At 45.9% G+C, this 25,372-nt stretch overlaps 1 protein-coding gene and 1 long non-coding RNA gene across 5 annotated transcripts in view; one reads left to right on the top strand and one right to left on the bottom strand.

Moving 5' to 3' along the window:
- LOC125965415 (uncharacterized) overlaps window positions 1-20,262 on the bottom strand; it is a 175,455-nt gene extending 155,193 nt beyond the window's left edge. Inside the window, exon 1 of the long non-coding RNA XR_007479267.1 lies at window positions 20,231-20,262. This is a non-coding gene — a long non-coding RNA (uncharacterized LOC125965415). The remainder of the gene's footprint in view (window positions 1-20,230) is intronic.
- Window positions 1-25,372, top strand: part of EGFR (epidermal growth factor receptor) — a 192,954-nt gene that overhangs the window by 26,731 nt on the left and 140,851 nt on the right. The window lies entirely within an intron of this gene.

Genomic DNA, 25,372 nt, shown 5'->3' with positions numbered 1-25,372 from the left:
TGCAACGGGAGAGGCCACAACAGTGAGAGGCCCGCGTACCGCAAAAAAAAACAACCTAAAAATAGAACTATCACATGATCCAGCAATTCCACTCCTGGATGTATACCCAAAGAAAGCTAAATCAGTATCTCAAAGAGATATCTGCACCCTTGTGTTCATAGCAGCATTATTCATGAGAGCTAGGATGTGGAAACAGTCTAAATGTCCATCGATGAATGAATGGATGAAGAAAATGTGATACAATGGAATATTATTCAGCAATAAAAAAAGAAGGAAAGCCTGCCATTTGCAACAACATGGATGAACTTGGAGGACATTATCCTAAGTGAAACAGGCAGACCCAGAAAGACAAATGCTGCATGATCTCACTTATGTGTGGGATCAAAAAAAACCCCAAACAAACAAACAAACAGTGAGCTCATAGGACCAGAGAGGAGGATGGTGGTTGCCAGGGGCTGCGGGGAGGGGAAAGTGGGGAGATGCTGGTGAAAGGATACAGACTTTCAGTTATAAGATGAGTAAGTTCTGAGGATCTAGTGTACAGCATGGTGACTATAGTTAATAATATTCTCTTGTCTAGTAGAAATGTACTAAGAGAGTGAATCTTAAACTTTCTCACTACACACACAGAAAAGGTAACTGTGAGGTGAAAGAAGGGTTCAAAAAAATCATCTGAATACATATTATGTGTATTATCACAGGGCTAGAAAATAATCAGTCAAATAAAAATTCATTAACATATTCATTAACTAGGAAAATACTCCAATGAGGAACAGAAACTTCTATTTAATTTTTCTCTCATCATTTTCTGTTTCCTAATACATAACATGTATTAGTACAGCTACCTATGTGCATTGTAATTAAATAATCATGTATTACGGGGATGTTCTCAATACGTATTTTGCTAACAGGGATGCTGACCCAGACTCTTTTAGGCCTTCCTGCTCTAGCCTCGTCCACTGGTTTTCCAGCAGTAATGAGGGGTATTTAAAATAATTTTTTGTAATGACACAGGGCTTCTCTGGGCCAGCGTGTGAGTAGTAGGTGACAGCCGTGTGCCTTGTTAAGCTGTGTAAGCTGGCTCCAGGGCCCTGCGTGGAATTTGAGTTACAAGTGCTGATGAAGTTGGTGAAGTTTAGGTAAACACAGCTGGGACTGCCCGATGGCCTTAGCATGACCTTGGACATCACTGTAATTTACCTTTGGAGATGTGCATGTGCATCTTCCCTGGCACGATAGGACCTTCCATGATGCTTTTAAAGTGGTTTTGTCTGTGTTTTCTTGGTTACCAGACTTTCATGGAGCCAATTAGAAGACAGTGGTTAAAGGCATCTCTTTATAGACGGACTGGGCTCAAACTGGCTGTGGGACCATGGGCACGGCGTCAAGAGTCCTCGCTTGGGATTGAGGGTAGAGTCTCTACCTCTGTCAGAGCACCGAACGGGACACTGCATGCCGAGTAGGTAGGCACTCACAGCAATAACTCCGTGCCATCTGGGGCAAAGGTGAAATACGGTAGCAGCTGATCCAGAATTCATCCAAGGAGAAAAGCAAACTAAATGACCCGGAACAGATTTTCTTCCTTTGAATGTCTCTATAGCATAGAATGCCGGTTATTCTTAGGAAGGAGCTAGGTACATCAAATACAGCTGCCTCTTAATTAAAGGAAATCCAGACTATTAGCACAAACGGTATGACCAAGCCGTTAGTACACGGTAAACCACGGCCCGGCAAGGCTCTCCTTTTTCTGTTAGTGTTTCCCAGACTTTCCACTCTGATTGTTGGTGCAGACACCAAGTAACCCTGGTTGTCTGCCCTGCTTTCAGAATACTTTGTAAGGATCCCCACCAAGAGGGGAATCATTGGTGTGATGGGCTGGGTGTTTGCATTATACTGTAAAGTGGAAATAAAATCATCAGGCCTTTGTTGCCTGAAATTGGAGCCACTACAGGTAATTCTTTTCCACGAGTATTTTGCTGACGCTGGTTGTAGCCTGGCTGTTCATGCAGTGTCTGTGGAACACACGAAGGGTGACCCTGTATTGAAAATCGACCCCAAACAAGTTTTTGTTATCCTTGTCTTTGGAGGCCCCTTATCCTCTGAATGGTGTCACAGTAGGGAGTGTCGTCTTTTTTTTTTAAACATCTTTATTAGAGTATAATTGCTTAACAATGGTGTGTCAGTTTCTGCTGTATAACAAAGTGAATCAGTTATACATATACATATATCCCCATATCTCCTCCCCCCCTTTTTTTTTTTTTTTTGTGGTACGCGGGCCTCTCACTGTTGCGGCCTCTCCCATTGCGGAGCACAGGCTCCGGACGCGCAGGCTCAGCGGCCATGGCTCACGGGCCCAGCCGCTCCGCGGCATGTGGCATCTTCCCGGACCGGGGCAAGAACCCGTGTTCCCTGCATCGGCAGGCAGACTCTCAACCCCTGCGCCACCAGGGAATCCCCTCTCCTCCCTCTTGCGTCTCCCTCCCTCCCACCCTCCCTATCCCACCCCTGTAGGTGGTCACAAAGCACTGAGCTGATCTCCCTGTGCTATGCGGCTGCTTCCCACTAGCTATCTATTTTACGTTTGGTAGTGTATATATGTCCATGCCACTCTCTCAATTCGTCTCAGCTCACCCTTCCCCCTCCCCGTATCTTCAAGTCCATTCTCTACTAGGTCTGCATCTTTATTCCTGTCTTGCCCCTAGGTTCTTCTGACCATTTTCTTTTTTTTATTTTTGGATTCCATAGATAAGTGTTAGCATACGGTATTTGTTTTTCTCTTTCTGACTTACTTCACTCTGTATGACAGTCTCTAGGTCCATCCACCTCACTACAAATAACTCAGTTTTGTTCCTTTTTATGGCTGAGTAGTATTCCATTGTATATATGTGCCACATCTTCTTTATCCATTCATCTGTGGATGGACACTTAGGTTGCTTCCATGTCCTGGCTATTGTAAATAGAGCTGCAATGAACATTTTACATGACTTTTTGAATTACGGTTTTCTCAGGGTATATGCCCAGTAGTGGGATTGCTGGGTCGTATGGTAGTTCTATTTGTAGTTTTTTAAGGAACCTCCATACTGTTCTCCATAGTGGCTGTATCAATTTACATTCCCACCAACAGTGCAAGAGGGTTGCCTTTTCTCCACACCCTCTCCAGCATTTATTGTTTGTAGATTTTTTGATAATGGCCATTCTGACTGGTGTGAGATGACTTGTGCTCTAATTGATCCAATGCTTAAAATTGTTCTCTGAGATTAAATTTTACAGGAGTCATATCACACCTTTCCAAATGCTTACTGTGTCGGTTTTAAACAGCATACCTTTCTGGAAATTTTAATCTATATTTAATATTTTTTTAAAAACGAAAGTACTCTGTTACGAGTGTTTGTTATGTCTAAGACTTATTCGTCTCACCCCCCACCATAGCGTTAAAAGTAAGGAAGCGTGGTTATGCTTGTGATGTGAGAGGTATTCAACAAGTCCCACCTATTATCCACATACACACTCGCAATTCACCAAGAATAGTAAGTCTGAGAAGCAGTTTGAAATTCTTGTATTAGAAAAAATGTGCTGTGTCAGTATTTTAATTCCCTGTGAATGATCGGTGGAGATGTGTAGACAGAACCACTCATGCTTTCAGAGCTTTTATAGAACTGGGTGCTGTCTGAGGCACTGGTGTCCATAGGTAACATGGTCGGAGGACCACGTGACCGGTTAATGGAGCGTTGGAACCTACCCGGATCTTTCAACCTCAGTTACTTCTGTAACACCAGAAGGAAGAAAGCCAGGCTAGAAGGATAACAGGAAACAGAAACCAGCTAGCTTAATTCTCACCAAGAAGATGTTGAAATGGGACAGATGCCTGGAGTGGCTGTGCTTTAACAATTGGAAACACAGGTGTCCTGCAGTACATTGAAGATAGGACTCGAAACTCAAAAGGCTATTTGAAAATAATATGTTCCACCCCTTAAAATAAGTGGAAGTGTTACTTACTTTTAGTATGTATGCTTTAGCCACATGAAGTATTTTGATGCCGTTGATGCAGTACAATATTCCATGACTTTTTCTACCCAAATTAGCTAAGTATGAATTCCATCCGCATGATCTCGATCAACTTTAATACGATCTTCACTGATTGTAGCAATACGTAGGGATGATTATTGATATGTGTCTAGAAAGTTCCACCCCAGCTTCACAACCCGCTGTGGGAGGCCCGAAGAGAGTATCATTTTAATGTATCTTCTATTAGGGAAAACCTGGAGCCACCATGCCCTCCCGGCCCATGGACTCGTGAGCGCTCAGCCCCTCGTCGCTGTTTCCCAGGACACACCACAGGCCACTGCTGCGCGGGCAGACCTGTCAGCCGTTAGAGGGCTCTGGGGACGGAAATCTGACACTTGACTCCCAGTGTCAAAATCTCACTTTTGACAGTTGGGGATTAGCTAGCTGTAGCTGAGCGTGGGCTCTTTGCTTCACTCGTCCTCCTGCAGACCTTCCCCTGGCAGCCTGGCCGCGGCCCCCCTGGCCGTCCCTCGTGGCCTTTCCCGGGGCCGCAGGTACGAGGCTCTGCACAGCGTGGAACCGACGGGATGGGGTCCGGCAGGGCCATCTCAGGAACAGGGCCTCAGGGAGCCGGGTGCTCTTTCACATATGGAATGATAAGCTCAAACAAAATCAGGACTGTGTGTCCACAAGCTCAGAGGAGCGCAAACCCCTTGCTTGCATGCATCGTGGTGGCAGATTCTAAATCAGCCCGAGTGGGAATCTGCCCGTCTTACCTGCAGGATTCCTACATGCCCTCACATCCATAGACTCCCACATGGCCTCTGAAAATGCTGCTTGAATCGCCCCTTCACCTGCTCCCACCCCGACCCAGCTGTCGCTGCGGGCGAGCGATGGACAACCTCCCCAGTCGTGGGCCATGCCTAGGAGGTCCAGGCGTGATCGGGTCCACCCTGCTCCCTCTCTCTCTCTCCAACTATTTCTAACTGTGACAAAACATACATAACACAACATTTACCACCATAACCCTTTTTAAGTGTGCAGTTCAGTGGCATTAACTACATTCACGTCGCTGTGCAATCATCACCACCATCCATCCCCAGAACTCTTTTCATCTTGCAGAACTGAAACTCTGTCCCCAGTAAACACCTCTTCATTCTTCCCTTTCCCCAGCCCCTGGCAACCACCATTCTGCCTTTTGTGTCTATGAATTTGGCTACCCTAGAAGTCTCATATAAGTGTCGTCATACAATATTTGGCTTTTTGTGACTCGTTATTTCACTTAGCGTATCTTTAAGGTTCCTCCATGTCATAGCATATTGCAGAATTCTCCTTTTTAAGGCTGATAATATTTTATTGTAGATATTTACATTTTGTTCATCCATTCATTCATCAGTTGACACTTGGATTGCTTCCACCTTTTGGCTGTTGTGAATAATGCTGCTATGAACATGGGTGTCAACTGTTCTCTTCTAAAGCCCAAATCTGATAAAGTCACTCCCCAGCTTAAAGTATTCCCCAGCTCCCTGTGCCCATGGGATAAAGGCCAGGGTCTCCTGTAGTTTTCTCCTGCCAGCCCTGCCCTGAGTTGTCTGGCCCATCACTGTGGCTGGGCCTTGCATCTCCATAGCCCTCTGCCTGTGTCCATACTCTGCCCTCCATCTAGAATGTGGTTTCAACATCTCTACCTGCTGAAATCTTGTTTCCTCTTTCAAAAAAAAACCCAAACCCAAAAATCCAAAGACTTCAAGTGGGGCTTCCCTGGTGGCGCAGTGGTTGAGAGTCCGCCTGCCGATGCAGGGGACACGGGTTCGTGCCCCGGTCCAGGAGGATCCCACATGCCGTGGAGCAGCTGGGCCCGTGAGCCATGGCCGCTGGGCCTGTGCGTCCGGAGCCTGTGCTCCGCAGCGGAAGAGTCCACAATGGTGAGAGGCCCGCGTACCGCAAAAAACAAAACAAAACAAAAAACAAAAAAAAAGCAAAGACTTCAAGTGTCCTGGCCTCTGCCTGGGGTTCGGCACATGCCTGCTCCCCTTCCCTCCTCCTGCGTGTGTCTGTGTCACCTGTAGGATCTGAGCCCCTAGAGGGTGGGCACACCATCTGGTTCAGTTTGGAAATCCTGGTCTTCCCTAAGTGCCTAACTCACTGGAAATGTCCCTTGAGCAGTGTGACAGCTCCTGACCCTCAGGAGAGCCCTGCTAAGTCATTCCTTTGCAGATTACTGACGCTGCCCAGGTCACAGCTCTTTGCATGAGTGTATCTGGTCCCCAGAGAGTGACCTGTGGGGCAGGCACAGCCCTAGGAAGCCTTTACACAAAGATGAGGCTCTGCCTTCTTTGGTCCAGCTAGGGTCACGACCGTCTGAAGTCTGCGTGTCTAAGGTTAAAGGGAGGCTTTTGGAGAGCTGCGCTCATGCACATGCCCCACCTGTTCCCCAGTGTCATGTTAACCCGCTGTCCCCCAGCTCAGTGGGCTCCAGCCTCGCTGGCCACTGCTTAGTTTCTCAAGCTGAAGTTCTTACTCCGCCGGGGCCTCTGCGCGAGCTGTTCCCGCTGCCTGGACAGCTCGTCCCGGATCTTCCATTGTAACGTCCTTCTCACCTTGTGGAGTGTTTGTTTGCTCTTTAAATGTCTCTCCAGCTGGACCACGACGGCAGAGCTCTCACCTGCTTCCTTCACCTGTGTACTCACAGAGCCCAGCACCACTGTACGTTGACTGACACAAAATGCACGGAGAGTGAAAAAACCCTGAATCCCAGCTCCGCAGCGCTTGCTTTAGCTGAGTACGTTTGCTCAAGTCCCGTATCCTCCTTGGGCCTTAGTTTTCTCTCCTGTAATACGATGAAGATTCCCTTTGCTGGCGTCTCTCGGGGGACTACACGGACAGGCACTGAGCCAGCGCTTTTGCTCACTGACGATGAGAAACAGCTCCGAGCCTTGCAGAAGAGACTTACACGCCGTCCTTCCTCAGGCACAGTTTATTCATTAATTAGTTATGTGTTGAGAAATGGGTTCTGGGGGAGCAATGTGGTGTCCACAGCCCTGATTGTGCACCTTGGTGTCTGATGGCCTGGCCTGGACCCTCACATTTAAACCCTTTCTATTCTTCAAAAATTAGACTTCTTTCAATAGTTTCAGTAATCAATCAGTAGTAGTAGTAATAATAATAACGATAATGAGTAATCCTGCCCCATGCCGGCTGTGCTCCACTGAAAGCAAGCTAAATGCTGCTCTCCCCAGAAACCTCGGGGGTCTGTCCCGCCCGGGACTGTGGCCCTGTGGTGGAACAAGGGAAGATGCCACCAGGTAGAGAGGTGCCCCTGGCCGCCCAGGCTGGTAGCGGGGGATGCTGGCCGGGCTCTTGCACGCGAGGGCTGACGACGTCAGTGGCCAAAGTGCAGATGCCGGGCAGGCCGTGTGGAAAGGGGCGAGTCCACGGCTCCCGGTGGGGATGCAGTGGCTGCAATGCGACGGAGGTCAGCGGGGGCCGTCCTGGAGGAAGGGCCGGCCGGGGCGAGCGTGGGCTCTGACCCCCGCACCCAAGCCGCTCAGCTCTCAGCGACCCTGAGGACAGCGCCACGTGGGGACTGGGAGAGGAGCCAATAAAAGAAAACGTGGGTTCCCAGCACCAGGAGAGGCCCTCCTCCAACTGTGCAAACAGTGCCCTGCAAGCATTTCAGGGATACGGTTTTGAGGAGAAGTATGTTATTTTAGCTTTCTTAGGTCAGGGAGAGAATGCAGCCCGGCGCACATTCCTCAGCGCAGACTATTCTAATTATTACCAGTTTAATATGGGTTCTGCTTATCTAGGGAAAATCCCTGTGGTTCCCTGACATGTTTCACTGTCATAACTTAGTGTTGGAGTAAATAAGACTTCACGGCCCGGCGCCTGGAGGAACTCAGCCCTCGGCGCTGGGGGCTGGGAGACCTCCGGCCCCGGGAAGTACGGAGGCGTCCCTAGAAATGAGCCCAACACCGCGCGGTCCGGCTGCGAGGCGGTGCCTGGTGGGCCGGGAGTCCCGAAACGTCCCAGCCTGCGGTCACCAGAGTCGCCTCCCGCCTGGCCACGCTTTCTCCTCCCGGGGTTTCCCACGTGATCCCAGAGCGCTGCCTGTTTCATTCAAAGCTCGGCGCCTACTGCTTCCCCTTAGAGACGGCGCTGCCTTCCCCGGCGGGCGGCGGCTGGGCGAGAGCGGAGATGCAGTCCCTGCAGGGGAGGCCCGCGGAAGCCCTGGGAGAACCGTGGGTTATACAGTCGTTTGCTAGCTGCCCCGGGGCCAAAAAGCAAGTTACAATTGAAATGCAAAGGATCTCACACCGGTCAGAATGGCCATCATCAAAAAATCTAGAACCAATAAATGCTGGAGAGGGTGTGGAGAAAAGGGAACCCTCTTGCACTGCTGGTGGGAATGTGAATTGGTACAGCCACTATGGAGAACAGTATGGAGGTTCCTTAAAAAACTACAAATAGAACTACCATTCGACCCAGCAATCCCACTACTGGGCATATACCCTGAGAAAACCATAATTCAAAAAGAGTCATGTACCAAAATGTTCATTGCAGCTCTATTTACAGTAGCTAGGACATGGAAGCAACCTAAGTGTCCATCAACAGATGATTGGATAAAGAAGACGTGACACATATATACAATTGAATATTACTCAGCCATAAAAAGGAACAAAACTGAGTTATTTGTAGTGAGGTGGATGGACCTAGAGTCTGTCATACAGAGTGAAGTAAGTCAGAAAGAGAGAGACAAATACCGTATGCTGACACATATATGGAATCTAAAAAAAGAAAAAGAAAACAATGTCATGAAGAACCTAGGGGCAAGACGGGAATAAAGACGCAGACCTACTAGAGAATGGACTTGAGGACATGGGGAGGGGGAAGGGTGAGCTGGGACAAAGTGAGAGAGTGGCATGGACATATATACACTATGGAACGTAAAATAGATAGCTAGTGGGAAGCAGCCACACAGCACAGGGAGATCAGCTCGGTGCTTTGTGACCACCTAGAGGGGTGGGATAGGGAGGGTGGGAGAGAGGGAGACGCAAGAGGGAAGAAATATGGGAACACATGGATAAATATAACTGATTCACTTTGTTATAAAGCAGAAACTAACACACCATTGTAAAGCAGTTATCCTCCAATAAAGATGTTAAAAAAAAAAAAAAAAAGCAAAGGTTGGCAAATCCGAGAGGCTCCTGTCCCAGCCCAGCAGCCCCTGTGTCCCAGGCGACCTGAGGTGGGCGGGGGCTGCATGTCTGTGGACACCTGATGCCTGGCCCTTCCTTCAGGTGATTCACATGAGCTCGCACTCTTTGGTTTTTTATTGATTGATCGATTGAGCTCTTAACTGATCTGCTTTACAATAAGCTGGTTTTGTTGGAAGTGGACAAACCCAGTTCCTAAGGGACATTGATGATTTCTTCAGTCTCTGAGGAAAAGTTTTCATTTCCCTCAATTTGTGAAAAAGGCAGGTGCCCTCCCTCTCCGTCGGTGGACAGTCTCCACACCCGTCGACGGGTGCCGAGTGCCGCGGCATGGGGCCTTGTCCACCCCGGAAGAGGCCTGCCCATCGGGCTGCCTGTTCCCCGTCTGTCCTCTGCCTGGACTCCCATCCGCCCTTTCTGGAAGGTCTGAAGGCCTGGCGCTCCACGCTTCCCTCCCTCAGATCGCCTGGCCCGGATCAGGCGGCTCCTGGGCCGAGCGCCCAGCCTGGAGCAGGAACCTGGCCATCCAGTTCCCCCCACCTCGACCTTCGCTGACCTTGAGCAAGTTTCTCAGGTTTCACCTTTGATGAAACTTGAGCAACCTTCACCCCCAGGTCGTCCTTCCGTTGGCGTGTGCGGGACCAGGTGAGGTTGCGTGGAAGACAGCTGAGGACTGAGGGCGCAGGGCTGGCGGGCTGGGCTGCCTTCATCCGGGCCCAGAGCCTCGTGCCTGCCTGTGCCCCGGCCTCCTGCGGGGACCCAGCTCCCCAACACAACCGCTCTGGACGGGTCAGCGAGGCTGTCTCACACACTGATGTCCTTTGTTCCCAAAATGAGGGCCCTTAGTCTCAATCACAGCTTGACAGCGAGCCCGGATGTGTGAAATCTGCTTGGGAAAGTCTGGAGCGCCTGGTGGCCAAAACCCTGGGCACAGTAGGAAACCAAGCACCTCTGCTCTCACACCCCTGCCGTGGTGGCAGGTCCTCAGGGCATCGTTGCTTTGATTTTCATGCTGTCTCCATCCTTGTCCCTCCCGTCCTCCTTGCCCTCAGGACTCTTCTTGGTGCTCACAGTTAAAGGCCCCTACCGACCCCCGGATGCAGAGCCTTCACTGTGGCCGGGCCTCACGTCTGCACACTTGTGTATAGAGCCCCTTGGAGGTTGCACTGGCAGTTCCACAGCCACTTCAGGTTCTGTTTACACATGCACCAGAGTCACACACCAGAGCCGTCCTTAGACATCCCCATTTTCCCCACTGCGTCCATCCTGTCCTTGGTCCCCACGATGACCTCTTGGGTTGGCCCTCACCATCTCCCGTGAGGACAGTGTCATTGCTTCCTCCTTGCCCCCCTCCCCTGCTCTTTCTTAGAGCTTCTCGGCACAGCTGCCGGAGCCATCTCTAAAACAGTGGTTTGAAACCTTGGCTGCACATTGGAATCGCCTGGGGAGCCTTAAAAAATCCCAGCACTGGCCCCAGTCCCTGGTATTCTGCTGTAATGGGTCTGGAGTGGACGTCATGGGTGTTTTGTGAAAGTTCTCCATGTGGTTTAGCTAGAATTGTTCTGAAATGTTCTAAAATGCTAATCACATCAGGTCACGAGCTTCTTAACTCTGTTAGGTGATCCTTCTGTCTGATGTTCAAAATTGAACATATCTGGACTCAGTGTACACATTTACACTTGTGCATTAACTCATCCAGCCCAGGGACATTATTTAGGAACTGGTTACTATAGCTGCATATGACACATGACTGTTTTCCTCATAAGCGCATGACCTACGGAGAGGTCTGTCCTTGAAGTAACCACATTTAGCTGTGCAACTTCTTCTCTCCCCTTCTTTCCCTCCTCTTCCCCTAGCAGTTCCTCCCTCCCACTCAACAGACACACACGCACACTGACACACACCAGGATCAGTGTCATCTATGCTGAACCGCATCGTCTGCGTCGTGAACTCTTCTGAGTTTGAGTGACTTACTCTTCTGTTCACTGTTGTCTTGTCAAGTAGACTTCCAACTACTCGAGGTCAGTTCTTGAGCTTTGTGTGTTCACGGGGCTTATGAGCACAGAGCTGAACACGCCTGAATGAACCAGGGTGCTTCTGGGAGCCTCAGTGTAAGAAAACATTGGGTTTCTCCAGCTCTGAGCTTGAGTTTGCTCTTAATAATTGCATGATTCTGTGACAGTTGGTTGGTTAAGAAGGGAATACAAAAGGTGAGTTAGACCCTTGGCACCTGAAAAATATTCACAAAACATGGAAAACCAGATGGGTGAGGGCAGAGGGAATAAAGGCATCTCGTAAGCGACATTGGTAGCTTAAGAGTTTAAGGAAAACTCATGAGTGTTTTCACCATTTAAGTAAAACAGATGGTCATCCTGTATTTATGTGTAGGGTAATACCTGGAAAACTAAGGAGCTTGTCTCATGTGTCAGAGTCAGTAAAGCAGCTACGAGTGCTACTTACATAACTTCTAAGAATAACATTTTGAACTAAAAGATGTGCTTTCCATTGATTTTCAAACCGGCGACAGTCAGAATCTGACTCTTTCTCAGCAATCTACTCTGTGCCCCTCCAAACACACGCGTCTGAGCATGAGGGTGGGACGTGATGGGACTTCACCTCGTTGTCTGCAGTGCCCCCTCCCACGTGACACTGGGACTCTGCGTGGCTGCTTTGCCTTTAACAACTAACTGATAATAATAGTTAACTTTTAACATGGAAAAATTTAATTTCGGGTTCACTTGTAGGTCAGAAGTCCATGTGTTTCCTTAGTCTGTTTGTTGCCCAATCATCTTACGGAAAATTGTCTACTTTTGGACATTTTTTTCTTGAAGGCACTATTTGTTGAATGACTGGCAGAATGAAAAAGCACCAGTTATGTAAGTGTGAAGAAGATGGGGTGTTTTCGTTGGCTCAGGTTAAGTGTGAGCCAACAACAGTGTGGTGTGGATGCAGCAGCATGTTGGTGGAAGCACAGGGTCCTGACCCCACGAGGTGAAGGTCCAGTGCCCGGTGCTGGGCAGGGGTGAGTAGACTCTGCTGGCTGATTCAGGGCACATCTTAAAGGGACCATGGCGAGTGGGAGTTTGTGGAGTGGAGTGTAGCCAAGAGGACAGTTAGAAACCATGCATGAGTAATTCAGCTTGATGGAAGGACTCGTGGTGATAACAGCCATCCTCAGGTGTTCACGGTGCCGATATGTACGGGGTTAGGTAGGGTTCTGATTTCATTCTTTTACATGTAGCTGTCCAGTTTTCCCAGCACTGCTTATTGAAGAGGCTGTCTTTCCTATATTGTGTGTTCTTGCCTCCTTTGTTATAGATTAGGTGACCGTAGGTGCCTGGGTTTATCTCTGGGCTTTCTATCCTGTACCACTGATCTGTATTTCTGGTTTTGTGCCAGTACCATACTGTCTCAATTACTATAGCTTTGTAGTTATAGTCTGAAGTTGGGGAGCCTGATTCCTCCAGCTCTGTTTTTCTTCTCAAGATTGCTCTGGCTATTTGAGGTCTTATATGTTTCCATACAAATTGTAAGATTTTTTGTTCTAATTCTGTGAAGAATGCCATTGGTAATTTGATAGGGATTGCATTGAATCTGTAGACCACTTTGGGTAGTATAGTCATTTTCACAATATTAATTCTTCCAATCCAAGAACATGGTATACTTCTCCATCTGTTTCTCTCATCTTTGATTTCTGTCACCAGTGTTTTATAGTTTTCTGAGTACAGGTCTTTTGCCTCCTTAGGTAGGTTTATTCCTAGGTATTTTATTCTTTTTGTTGCGATAGTAAATGGGATTGTTTCCTTAATTTCCCTTTCTGATCTTTTGTTGTTAGTGTATAGGAAGGTGAGGGATTTCTGTGCATTAATTTTGCAGCCTGCAACTTTACCAAATTCATTGATTAGATCTAGCAGTTTTCTGGTGGCATCTTTAGGATTTTCTATGTATAGTATCATGTCATCTGCAAACAGTGATACTTCTTCTTTTCCAATTTGGATTCCTTTGTTTCTTTTTCTTCTCTGATTGCTGTGGCTAGGACTTCCAAAACTATGTTGAATAAGAGTGGCCCGAGTGGACATCCTTGTCTTGTTCCTGATCTTAGAGGAAATGCTTTCAGTTTTTCACCATTGAGAATGATGTTTGCTGTGGGTTTGTCATATATGGGCTTTATTACGTTGAGGTAGTTTCCCTCTATGCCCACTTTCTGGAGGGTTTTTATCATAAATGGGTGTTGAGTTTTGTCAAAAGCTTTTTCTGCATCTATTGAGATGATCGTATGGTTTTTATTCTTTAATTTGTTAATATGATGTATCACATTGATTGATTTGCATATATTGAAGAATCCTTGCGTTCCTGGGATAAATTCCACTGGATCATGGTGTAAGATCCTTTTAATGTGTTTTTGGATTCTGTTTGCTAGTATTTTATTGAAGATTTTTGCATCTATGTTCATCAGTGATTTTGGTCTGTAATTTTCTTTTTTTTTGATATCTTTGTCTGGTTTTGGTATCAGTGTGATGGTGGCCTCGTAGGACGAGTTTGGGAGTGTTCCTCCCTCTGCTATTTTTTGGAAGAGTTTGAGAGGGATGGGTGTTAGCTCTTATCTAAATGCTTGATAGAATTCTCCTGTAAAGCCATCTGGTCCTAGACTTTTGTTTGTTGGAAGATTTTTAATTATAGTTTCAATTTCATTACTTGTGATTAGTCTGTTTATACTTTCTAATTCTTCCTGGTTCAGTCTTGGAGAGTTGTACCTTTCCAAGAATTTGTCCATTTCTTCCAGGTTGTCCATTTTATTGGCATATAGTTGCTTGTAGTAGTCTCTTATGAGAGAGTCTCTTAGTCTCTTTGTATTTCTGCAGTGTCAGTTGTAATTTCTCCTTTTTGATTTCTAATTTTATTGATTTGAGTCCTCTTCCTTTTTTTCTTGATGAGTCTGGCTAAAGGTTTGTCAATTTTGTTTATCTTCTCAAAGAACCAACTTTTAGTTTTGTTGATCTTTGCTCTTGTTTTCTTTGTTTCTATTTCATTTATTTCTGCTTTGATCTTTATGATTTCTTTCCTCTACTAACTTTGGGTTTTCTTTGTTCTTCTTTCTCTAGCTGCTTTAGGTGTAAGGTTAGATTGTTTATTTGAGATTTTTCTTATTTCTTGCGGTGAGATTGAATTGCTGTAAACTTCCCTTTTAGAACTGCTTTTTCTGTGTCCCATAGGTTTTGGATCATCGTGTTTTCATTGTCATTTGTTTCTATGTATTTTTAAATTTCCTCTTTCATTTCTTCAGTGATCTCTTGGTTATTTAGCTGTGCACTGTTTAGCCTCCATGTGTTTGTGGGGTTTTTTCCTGTAATTGATTTCTAATCCCATAACACTGTGGTCAGAAATGATGCTTGATATGATTTCAGTTTTCCTAAATTTTCCGAGTCTTGATTTATGACCCAAGATGTGGTCTATCCTGGAGAATGTTCCAGGTGCACTTGCGAAGAAAGTGTATTGTCACGCTTTCAGGTGGAATGTCCTATAAATATCAATTAAATCTATCTGGCCTATTATGTCATTTAAAGCTTGTGTTTCCTTATTAGTTTTCTGTTTGGATGATCTGTCCATTGGTGTAAGTGAGGTGTTAAAGTCCCCCACTATTATTGTGTTACTGTCGATTTCCCCTTTTATGGCTGTTAGTATTTGCCTTATGTACTGAGGTGCTCCTATGTTGGGTGCATAAATATTTATAACTGTTATGTGTTCTTCTTGGATTGATCCCTTGATCATTATGTAGTGTCCTTATCTCTTGTAACAGTCTTTATTCTAAAGTGTATTTTATCTGATATGAGTATTGCTACTCCAGCTTTCTTTTGATTTCCATTTGCATAGAATATCTTTTTCCATCCCCTTACTTTCAGTCTGCATGTATCCCTAGGTCTGAGGCGAGTCTTATATATGCTGCATATATATATATATATATATATATATATATATATATATTTTAATGTGGTTTTGGATTCTGTTTGCTAATATTTTGGGATTGGGATTGACATTTATACACTAATATGTATAAAATAGATAACTAATAAGAACCTGCGATATAAAAAACATTAAATTAAATTTAAAAATGTGTGCCTCATTACATTTTTTTGTAAAATGTGGGACTTTGAAAAATCAGCATCACACTGTGAAGTTCAAAAATTTACCATGAGACTGCAGTAATTTCACTTTCTGAACTACACCCCAAGGACCCATATATATATGGGTCTTGTTTTTGTATCCATTCAGCCAGTCTGTGTCTTTTGGTTGGAGCATTTAATCCATTTACATTCAAGGTAATTATCGATATGGATATTCCTATTACTATTTTGTTGACTGTTTTGGGTTACAAATGAACGATCAAGGTAAAAACCTACAAGACCAAATAACTGAAGAGGAAATAGACAACTTACCTGAAAAAGAATTTAGAGTAATGATAATAAAGATGATCCCAAATCTCAGAAATAGAGTGGAGGCACAGATTGAGAAGATACAAGAAATGTTTAACAAAGACCTAGAAGAATTAAAGAACAAACTAACAGTGATGAACAACACAGTAACCGAAATGAGAAATACACTAGAAGGAATCAATAGCAGAATAACTGAGGCACAAGAACAAATAAGTGAGCTGGAAGACAGAATGATGGAAGGCACCGACGAGGAGCAGAAAAAAGAATGAAAAGAATTGGGGACAGTCTAGAGACCTCTGGGACAACATCACACACACCAACATTCACATTATAGGGGTCCTAGAAGAAGAGAAAGTGAAAGGGTATGAGAAAAGGTTTGAAGAGATCATAGTGGAAAAATTCTCTAACATGGGAAAGGAAATAGTCACTCAAGTCCAGGAAGTGCAGAGAGTCCCCTATAGGAGAAACCCTAGGAGAAACCCACCAAGAGATACATCAACCAAACTAACAAAAATTAAATTCAAAGGAAAATATTAAAAGCAGCAAAGGAAAAGTAACAAATAACATACAAGGGAATCCCCATCATGTTATCAGTAGATTTTTCAGCAGAAACTCTGCAGGCCAGAAGGGAGTAGCAGGATATATTTAAGGTGTTGAAAGGGAAAAGCCTACAACCAAGATTATTCTACCCAGCAAGGATCTCATTCAGATTCCACAGAGAAGTCCAAAGCTTCAGAGACAAGCAAAAGCTAACAGAATTCAGTACACCAAACCAGCTTTACAACAAATGCTAAAGGAACTTCTCTAGGAAGGAGACACAAGAGACAATACATTATTATTAACTGAAGTTCACAGTTTACTAGTGTTCACTCTTGGTGTTGAACATTCTGTGGGTTTGTACAAATGTATAAGGACATGACTCAAACATTACAGTATCACACAGAATAGTTCCACTGCCCTAAAAATCCTCTGTGTTCCACCTGTTCACCCTTCCCTTCCCAGAACTTGTGGCAATCACTTGACCTTTTTCTAAATGTATTTATTCCTATGCTTTGTGTTATTCTATGCTTACCACATTCTGATAATGTGAAATTACATGACCTATAGTAGTGCTCCGTAAATATTTGTTGAATAAATATTTGTGTGGAATAATCAGAGTTTTGCAAGATTTCTTACCCATTACATCATCACTATGAGAAAACAGTGTTTTCACAGAGATGCGCTGAGGGGACACTGGGCACGTTCTTGACCCAGAGAACGTCTGGGCAGAAGTTGAACTGGAAGCACGGAGGTCTGCGCTCGTGTCCAGGTGTTGCTGGGCCTCCGGGAGCCTGTGCTGGGTGCCCACTGGTGGCTCAGGGGTGTGGGCTGAGGTGGGTTCCCCACCTGCCCCGAGCACACAGAGGGTTCTGAGGGGGACGTGCAGGGGTTGCTTCCACCCCACAGAAGAACAGCCTGATTCTAATTTATTTCTGTCATTCTAAGTTTTCTTACCTTTCCCAGTGAGCCATTTTATTGCTCTTAATCACAGAATTGCCATTTAAAGTCATATGATTTTATTTCATTAAATTTATGTATTCTAGTTTGTTCATCCATCCTTTTACTGGGCCAGTTGTGTGGTTTCTTGATATTTCTTTTTTTATTAGTGCCTCAGTAGTTTTACACACAATTAGTTTTCTCTTTTGGATTATTTCCTTGGGGTGTAGTTCAGAAAGTGAAGTTACTGCAGTCTCATGGTAAATTTTTGAATTTCACAGTGTGATGCTGATTTTTCAAAGTCCCACATTTTACAAAAAAATGTAATGAGGCACACATTTTTTAAATTTAGTTTAATGCTTTTTATATCGCAGGTTCTTATTAGTTATCTATTTTATACATGTTAGTGTATACATGTCAATCCCAATCTCCCAATTCATCCCACCACCACCACCACCCCGCCACTTTCCCCCCTTGGTGTCCATACGTTTGTTCTCTACATCTGTGTCTCTATTTCTGCCTTGCAAACTGGTTCATCTGCACCATTTTTCTAGATTCTACATATATGCATTAATATACGGTATTTGTTTTTCTCTTTCTGACTTACTTCACTCTGTATGACAGTTTCTAGGTCCATCCACCTCTCTACAAATGACCAATTTTGTTCCTTTTGATGGCTGAGTAATATTCCATTGTATATATGTACCACATCTTCTTTATCCTTTCGTCTGTTGATGGACACTTAGGTTGCTTCCATGTCCTGGCTGTTGTAAACAGTGCTGCAATGAACATTGGGGTTCATGTGTCTTTTTGAATTAAGGTTTTCTCAGGGTATATGCCCAGTAGTGGGATTGCTGGGTCGTATGGTAGTTCTATTTTAAGTTTTTTAAGGAACCACATACTGTTCTCCACAGTGGCTGTATCAATTTTCATTCCTACCAACAGTGCAAGAGGGTTCCCTTTTCTCCACACCCTCTCCAGCATTTGTTGCTTGTAGATTTTCTGATGAGGAGGCACACAAATTTTTTTTTTTTTTTGCCGTACGCGGGCCTCTCACTGTTGTGGCCTCTCCCATTGCGGAGCACAGGCTCCGGACGCGCAGGCTCAGCGGCCATGGCTCACGGGCCCAGCCACTCCGCGGCATGTGGGATCCTCCCAGACCGGGGCACGAACCTGTGTCCCCTGCATCGGCAGGCGGACTCTCAACCACTGTGCCACCAGGGAAGCCCCACACAAATATTTTTAAATAGACCTTTCCTTAGTATCTTTTCTGTCCGTTTTTGTAGGGGAGTGCCAGACTGTTTCAAGAACCCAAGACCTAATACCATCCCCCCATGAGCAGGGCCACAGTGAGCTTCTCATTGTCTCTATTTCAGGAAAACACTGTAGAACTTTTCATCCTGTGTTTTGGGAGCCATAGAAGGTTATGATAGACACCATAGTTTAGAAGGTTATTTGGGCTTGTTCCCAATGTAACAGTGCAGTTTCCTCTGAATAGTAGATGAGCAGGTTTGAGGACTTAGGTTGCTGCGTGGCCTGGAGAAGGAACCTGGCTTTGGAGCTGGAGAGGCCTGGTCTCGGTCCAGCTCTGCCTGTTACCAACCGTGTGACCACGTGAGCCTTTGGAACGATGAGCATGGAGTGGGAGGCCAGCAAATTACTGTTTTTTTCGATGATGTTAAACAGACATGGCCCAGTCTACTCTCCTTCCACTTCTGCCACATGTCAGCCTTTTAAAGTAACCCTAAAGAAGGTGAACGAAACAGTGGGAGACACTCCTCGCTCTTTAAACAAGACGTAAACTACAGCCTAGGCACCCATGCATGCCACTCCTGACTGTGTTGCCACCAGCAACATTTGGGAACACAGGCCACTCTGAATCACTTAACATGAACCCAGTGGATTTCGTTCGTGATGTTTAGTAGGCCCCCTGGGACTGGACATGTAGGTCTCTTGTGTGGATGAGATTCTGTCTTCCATGTAGGTATGTGTTGCTGTTTAGCTTTCAGGTCCCACCCCTGGGAAGGCTGCAGGGCCTTTACCAAGTCGCCCACCCACACTAAGGAGAGCAGTGTCCAAATGTGGAGAGCTTGCTTCCCACTGTTCTCAGCTGCTTCCAATTAGCCCCGATCTCCATAACCCGGCTTGTGTCTTTATCAGTACAGTTCTCCCATGCCCGTGCAGATTCTGAGCCACAGAGCGGGGGAACGACCGTGGATGATTTTTATAACAGAGCTCTCCCCTCCCCTCACTGCGGTACTCCACACTGCACGGATTTCTTTGCTCTGATTAGACAACGTTGCATAGCCCAGATTTGCTGTGAGAGGCACCCTTCTCCCTACATGGGTCTCAAAGGATGTCATATATAAAAAATCCCTATAAATATACACGTCTCTCTGTGTGAAAGGTCATTGTCCGTATGTGGATGGTTGGAACCAAGACAAATGAGCTTAGCCAGGAGACCGTAAAGGGCAGACCAACTATGATCTAATCTCCTTGACCTACAAAGCATTTTATACCTTGATTGACACAGTTTGTGCAGCACCTAAGAAGCGAAGCTGTTTAAGCCTCCCAGACACCACTGTCTCTATGTGGGTACGACGGCTGGAGATGCGGGGCTTGGACTGACGGGTTCTCACAAGCTTGAGCACGTGGTGCGCACTGTCACTCTGGGCGGACCAGGGGCTGGGGATCTAATGGCTCAGGGTCATGGGACTCCAATCTCAGCTTCAGGGGAATTTAGGGCCCCGGAGGAGGAGCTAAGAAACCCCGTGAACCAGGAGAGGAACTGATGCTGGGGAGATGTGAAAAGTAAGAAATCTAGCCTAAAATGAGAGAGCCCGAGGCTAAAAGCCAGAAGTGGAATAATGGGGGAGCGAAGGACTGTTCTAGAACTAGGTCCCAGCTCTAGCAGCTCCCAAGACATGGTAGAAAAGGAAACTTCTTCTTTTTTTTTTTTTTTTTTTGCAGTACGCGGGCCTCTCACTGTTGTGGCCTCTCCCGTTGCGGAGCACAGGCTCCGGACGCGCAGGCTCAGCGGCCATGGCTCACGGGCCCAGCCGCTACGCGGCATGTGAGATCTTCCCGGACCGGGGCACGAACCCGTGTCCCCTGCATTGGCAGGCGGACTCTCAACCACTGCGCCACCAGGGAAGCCCGGAAACTTCATTTTTGAATTAAGATTGGTCTTCAAAGACAGGCGGGGGATTTGTGATTCACTGTGTGAGAAAGAGGCAGGAGTTCTGGCTTCCAAAGTATCTGAATTAAAGTGGGAGTAACAGGCGGCCATGAAAGGGAGGAACAGTAGAGCAAAGGACTCCACACCCCAGGTACCCTTTCTTAACCGTTCATTTAAGATCATAGAAATGACCCTAGAAATAAGTTACAGTAATTGACTGTTGATCATTTATACCTGTTGCTTCAACGGCCATATTTTCTCTTTCATCACTGCTTATTTGCATGGAAAAGTGTACATGGGTTTCTGAGTATAATTTTGTGGTGTTCCTCTCCACTGTATTTGTGCCATTTAGATCATATTTGATAGGCAGGCGAACAGTATTATTCAGTATTCGTCACAGTATTATACAGTATTATTATTATTCAGTATTATTTCCCAGTAGCTTTCTTTCCTTCCCAGTTCTTTGGAAATAATCAGGAACTGACTTGTGGCATCACTGAAGAGCTACTCAATGTAAAGTTGTGCTCTGAACTCGACAAATGTACTTTTAATACCAAGTCAACGGAGCCCTTACTGCTCGTATGAGATGAATCTTACCATGCTGTGGTTGCTTGCCCCATGCTAGGCACTGTGCTTTAAGCCTGTGTGCTTAGACTCAGCCTGCAAGAGAAACGTCATGGCTCCTTTTCACCGGTGAGGAACAGAGAGGTGGAGTGACCACTCCAAACCCACAGAGCCAAGCCCGAGCCCTGAGCTGTCTGCTGCCAAGGTCACTCTGCTTCTCCACACCACACTGCATCTCCATTCTCATCGCTCAGGGTCAAATGGAAAGAACAGATGGGGTCAAGTTTCAAACATAAGAGAAATCAGGAAATCTGTGCCCGGAAGCCAGACCGACTGGCCTCATCAAACTGGTCCAGTCGCCTCCTCTCATCTCCAACCTTTTCTGCCTGTGGCAGCTCTGCTCTCCCCCGCTTTTCCTCCTTGATCTTCCCTGGTGAAGTCATTAAGGTCCAGGCTTTGTTTCACTTCGGTTCATAATTTAGATGGACCCACATGGGCCGATGCAGTTGGAAAGGTGTGGAATTCTCTGGACAGCAGTAGAGTTGTGGACGGGTCCAGTGTGTGTTTAAGATGAAAAGACCAGGCGTGGGGGAGGAAATAGAACGAACAAAAAATAGATGTTTTTCCATGAATACTAAACCTACACTTAACTGGAAAAGTTCTCTTCCCACGAGATCCCCCCCAAAGTATTTTACCATCAGCGCACGCAGACCTTACTCAGAGTGGGGCCATCTCGGGACCATCGGGGCCGCACGTGGCATCAGCCAGGCCAACAGAAGTGCATCGTGAGCTGGCAGTGGGTGAAGGGCTGGGTCTGCGCAGCGAGGGGAGCACAGCAGTGGGTGGGAGGGTTCGTGAGACACGCTCTCCATGAGGGTGACGTAGAGGAAGCAGAGCGGTGCCCCCAGGACTGGAGGGACTTCTCAGCTTGTCCTGGGATGTAAATTCCAACTGCTCTCTTCTTTTTTTCTTTTTTTTTTTTTTGCGGTATGCGGGCCTCTCACTGCTGTGGCCTCTCCCATTGCGGAGCACAGGCTCCGGACGCGCAGGCTCAGCGGCCGTGGCTCACGGGCCCAGCCGCTCCGCGGCATGTGGGATCTTCCCGGACCGGGGCACGAACCCGTGTCCCCTGCATCGGCAGGCGGACTCTCAACCACTGCGCCACCAGGGAAGCCCTGCTCGCTTCTTCAACTAAGAAATAAGGCTGAATCAGCCAGCACAGGAGTTCTTGGGCTTCTTTGCTTGGTGCTGCACAATTTTCTTGTTTTCGTTACCTTTCACCTCCACACACAGCCCTCAGGGAGTGAAAACCTAACATGGAAAATAGAGGTTTTAGTCCATTTTTGTCATCTGAGCACCACTGCCCTTCACTGCTAATGGAAAGGCAGTTCCCTTCAACCTTCTTGTTTCAGCAGCGCTTCGTGATGTGTGATGCACAAGAAACCAGAAAAATTGTACCAGGTGTTCTGGGTTTATTTGCCTGAACATAATAGGAGATTTTTTTTTTTTCTTTTAAAAGAATGATCTTTCCTGGACTAAAGGAAAACTGCAAAGCACAAGTAAACGTCAGTTTTTGATGTATAACAATATATTTCTTCAAACTACGTCTTTAATATTCAGAGTTTAATTTAAAAATGCATGCAGGCTTACGTACGAACCTATCGATGTAGCATGAATGTTTAATAGTAGGTCGTGTGTATTATTCACAGGCCTGTTTGACTGTCAAGTAGAAGTAATTCCAATTCATAATAATTGTGTCAATTATTCTTCTCCACCAGTAAGCCAATTTAATGGAAAATAATTTAATGTAGTGTCTGTCGGTTATAATTTCAAAAATCCAGAACTGGGTATTTTTCACAGAGCAGCCTGTATTGCTTTGTTAGGAGAATATATTAGAATCCAGACATCCAGAAAGGGCCCCTCACGTTCTCAGAGTCCATTTTCCCTTTTTTGAACAACACGGGGGTTAGGGTCACTGACCCCCGCGCGGTGGAAAATGTGAGTATAACTTTACAGTCGGCCCTCGGTATCCGTGGCTTCAACCAACAGCAGATCGTCTGGTGCTGTAGTATTTACCATTGACTGAAACCTGTGTGTAAGTGGACCTGCACAGTTCAAACCTGGGTTGTTCAAGGTCCACTTTACGGAAAAAAACACATAAATAGATGCAAACCAAACAGAGATCTTAGAGTGATCCCACTGATGTTTATGTACTTTTGTTCCCTCATTTGGTCCTTCAAATTCTCACTCAGTGGCTATTTGCTCTTATTTTAGGGACAATTTAAACCTAATTAGAAACCGGAAGCTCTTACATGTCCACAAGGGATTTAAAAAGTTTGACAGCAGCAAGAAAAAATAGTGTAGCAATTATATAGCAAGGTAAAGGCTGCTAACAACACGAGGATAGAATTTCTCATTGATCTTAGACTTCTGAATTTAGAACTTCTCATAACAACCTCTAGAACAAAGAAAAAGTCAATGAATAAAGGACATGAAAAGGAGACATAAGCCTAGTGGGCAGGTCATCTGTGTGACAGCAAACAGCCCACACAGGCCAGAGGCCAAGGAGGTTGGTGTGTCCCAGCCTTGTCTACAGAGGGGGTCACCTACACGCCAAACCACAAACCAAATATGGTGACATCGGAAGGCTCAGAGCAAATGTTTTACAAATATTTATCCAAAAGCATTGAAGTAAGCATTCTCAAGGCTTAGAGAGGTCAACCTGAGTTTTCTGGAAGGTGATGACATTTTTTTGGAGATTGCTTGATCCTTAATAAATGGGGGACCAGATGAGGATTTTCCCGTCTACTGTCTCAGAAATGTAATTCTGGAATTCCTTAGCTTCCTGGAGATTCTTGCTGCATTCTGGGCTTTTCCTGTATGAATACTTAGATGTTCTAAGTAAGTAACTCCCTAGGGAGGAGAGGGATGCATGAGGAGTAACATTTGCTGATGACTCATGTGCTGTGTGGAAATTCCCCGTGCAAGTGAGCTGTCCTGGGTGAGTCTAAAGAGTTGATGCACTTTCAAAAGCCTCTGATTATCTAGGTGATACTAACACACTTGTAGCCTTTATAAGATCAGTTTTTTTTGTTTTGTTTTTTTTTTGCGGTACGCGGGCCTCTCACTGTTGTGGCCTCTCCCGTTGCGGAGCACAGGCTCCGGACGCGCAGGCTCAGCGGCCATGGCCATGGGCCCAGCCGCTCTGCGGCATGTGGGATCTTCCCGGACCAGGGCACGAACCTGTGTCCCCGCATCGGCAGGCAGACTCTCAACCACTGCGCCACCAGGGAAGCCCAGATCAGTTTTATTTTAAGATCAAAAGTACAGAGCAACGGCTGGAAAGTCATTAAAAACGGACAGCCAGTTTCCCATTTTTGAAAGTATTCATTAAAAGGTTCCTGTTGCAAAAGGAACAAGAAATAGCTTGGGATCGTGGCAGCATGAATCGTGTTGTCAACACGTTAACTCCGGCTGGAGAGAGGTCTGCAAATCAAACCAGAGGTGAGATGAAGCCTCACCAGAAGGTGCTGTGGTGTAGGGCACGTGGACCATTATTTCCTCACCTCTCTCCGCTACCAACATGTTCTGATATTCATGGCAGGGGTGAAAGCACTGGGGACACGGGGTAAGTGAACTAATTTTTCTGCAGAATGAAGTTGAGTCATATAGCCTCTGTCATTCCAAAACTATTCTCTGCTGCCGCATTCTTCTGTAACTCTGGAGACGGGTTCCGGAAGTCTGTTCCTATCATGGATTATGAAAAAGATGAACTGTTCCAAAAAGCTGGAGATCGTTTCTAGCCTGTGTTTTCCTAGCTGTGGCTACATGACTGAAGTTCAGTGCACACGGGACATCTGAATAAGGTGCTAAAATGTCCCCATGAGCATGTGGAGAACCGCCCTGTGGAGGCTGGCTCCTTTCTTGCTTCTCTTGTTTTGCAAGTTAACACATTCCTTCGATTTGGAGAGACTCCTTTTCATTCGGTGGTGTTCTTACCTTCAGAAATATAAAATAAAATTTGCGAATCACCGTAATCTAGTTTGACTTTGGAGAATTACAGCCCAAGTTTTAGAAAATCACAGAATTGATAACCGAAGAATCACAATATTGTAACACGGTGGTTAAAATATTGTGGCATTTGATAGAAAACGAGTTATCGCCATGCCTCCATTATTTTCAGACTTTCGCAGCCCCTTTTCAACACAGAGACAGTTCTGGTGGAGGAGCCTGGATGCGGTGGGTGGGTGGCAGGTGGCCGAGGCAGGGGGTGCCCGGCGGTGCCCGGACGCGGCGATGGCTGGCGCGCGTCTGCCGGAAGAGAACCCAGATTCTGCAGGAGATTAGATCAGAACGCACGATAGCGGACTGTCTTCACGACCGCATGGAGGCATCTCTTTTCACCGTTAAGTTTGGTTTGCTGAATCACACAAAAAAAGGGCAGGTCAAAAAAACTTTGATATTTAGATTGATATTAGAAAGGTAAGATAAACTGTGCCCGG

The sequence above is a fragment of the Orcinus orca genome, chromosome 9 (assembly GCF_937001465.1).
Source record: "Orcinus orca chromosome 9, mOrcOrc1.1, whole genome shotgun sequence".
In the NCBI taxonomy this organism is placed as follows: Eukaryota; Metazoa; Chordata; class Mammalia; order Artiodactyla; family Delphinidae; genus Orcinus; species Orcinus orca.
This window is presented reverse-complemented; position numbering and strand designations above follow the sequence as displayed.